This window comes from Hibiscus syriacus, unplaced genomic scaffold (genome assembly GCF_006381635.1).
Source record: "Hibiscus syriacus cultivar Baekdansim isolate YM2019G1 unplaced genomic scaffold, ASM638163v2 tig00111132_pilon, whole genome shotgun sequence".
Taxonomy (NCBI): Eukaryota; Viridiplantae; Streptophyta; class Magnoliopsida; order Malvales; family Malvaceae; genus Hibiscus; species Hibiscus syriacus.
This window is the reverse complement of record NW_024062992.1, coordinates 84,713-86,341: the sequence shown is the minus strand read 5'-3', so window position 1 is coordinate 86,341 and position 1,629 is coordinate 84,713.

Below are 1,629 nucleotides of genomic sequence, written 5' to 3'. Positions count from 1 at the left end.
TGAACTCTTAAATTTGTGTTATGTTTGGTTTGAAATTAAGTTTGGTAAGTTGGAAATTTTATCTTGGTTGATGGTCAACTTATTGGAAAATTCATCTTGGTTGGTGGCTAACTTATTGGAAAAATCTTTGGTAGGTGGCCAACTTATTTTTCATCTTTGATCCCTAAAATATTAGGTTATTTATAAGTTTAGTCCTTAAAACTCAACTATAAATAGGACTAAGTATTTCATTAAATCATCCCAAAAAGTTTTCTCTTCCATTTTTGTAATATTTTGTTGATAGTGAAGTTATCATGTGGTGCCCGAGGAGTAGACGATATTCTCGTTGAACCTCGTAAATTTGGTGTGTTCTCTCCTTTATTGTTTTTTATTCGGTTTTTCCATTGTGTTTCAATATTCAATAGTTTGACGGGTTTATCCGATGTGCAACCTTTGGTGGTTTTAATCTTGACATTTTAGGTCAATTTTGAAACTACGTTCGTGTGGGAAATAACCCGAAATCCCCAATAATTGGCATCAGAGCTTCGGTTGAGGTTATCCTGGTAGTTTTGTTGCTAAAAAGATACAGTTCGTGATATTGAATATTGTTCGTTAGAATTAAAATGCCAAAATACAGATCAGTTGAGACATCAAGCTCTTCATCTAGATCGATGAGGAGGGTGATATCAAATGCAAATTTATCGGTGGAGTTGTTCGATGGATCCGATCATTTTAGCATGTGGCAAGGCGATGTGTTAGACGCTTTATTCCAACAAGGTCTAGACATCGCCATTGAGGAAGAAAAACCCGAATATATGGAGGAGAAAGAATGGGGAACAATCAATTGTTTAGCATGCAGCACAATTCGATCTTGTCTTTTCAGGGAGTAGAAGTATGGCTACTAGAACGAGACTTCTGCAAGTAAGATGTGGAAAGTATTGGAGGAAAAATTCCTAAAGAAAAGCTCTCAGAGTCGTCTCTACATGAAGAAAAGATTGTCCAGATTTGATTATCAACCAGGCACCAGTATGAATGAACACATCCACTGCGTTCAATGAACTAGTGACAGACTTATTGGGCATGGATGAAACCTTCAAAGATGAAGATTTGGCCTTGATGTTGTTGTCATCTCTTCCAGATGAATTTGAGCACCTTGAGACAATGTTACTTCATGGTAAGGATAATGTTACCCTTAAAGATGTAACTGTTGCTTTCTATAGTTATGAGCTCAGGAAGAAAACCAAGAAGGAGAGCAAGTACGAAGCAGCGAAGGCCATGGTGGCAAGAGGTCGCTCCAAAAGTCAAAAGCCAAAGTGGAGAGGGAGATCAAAGTCGAAGTCCAGACTGGGAAAAGATGAATGTGCCTTTTGTCATGAGAAATGCCATTGGAAGAAAGATGGTCTGAAGTTGAAGAAGAAAGGAAAAGCTGCTCCAGATGCATGTGTTACAGAGCATGATGCAAATGACTCTAACATATCATTGGTTGCTTCATCAATAACATTCCATTCAGATGAATGGATACTAGATTTGGGTTGCACCTATCATATGTCCTCTAATTGGGAGTGGTTCTCCGATTTAGTAGAACTAAATGCAGGAGTTGTTTATATGGGCAATGACAATGCCTATAAAACTGTTGGGATATGTTCAATT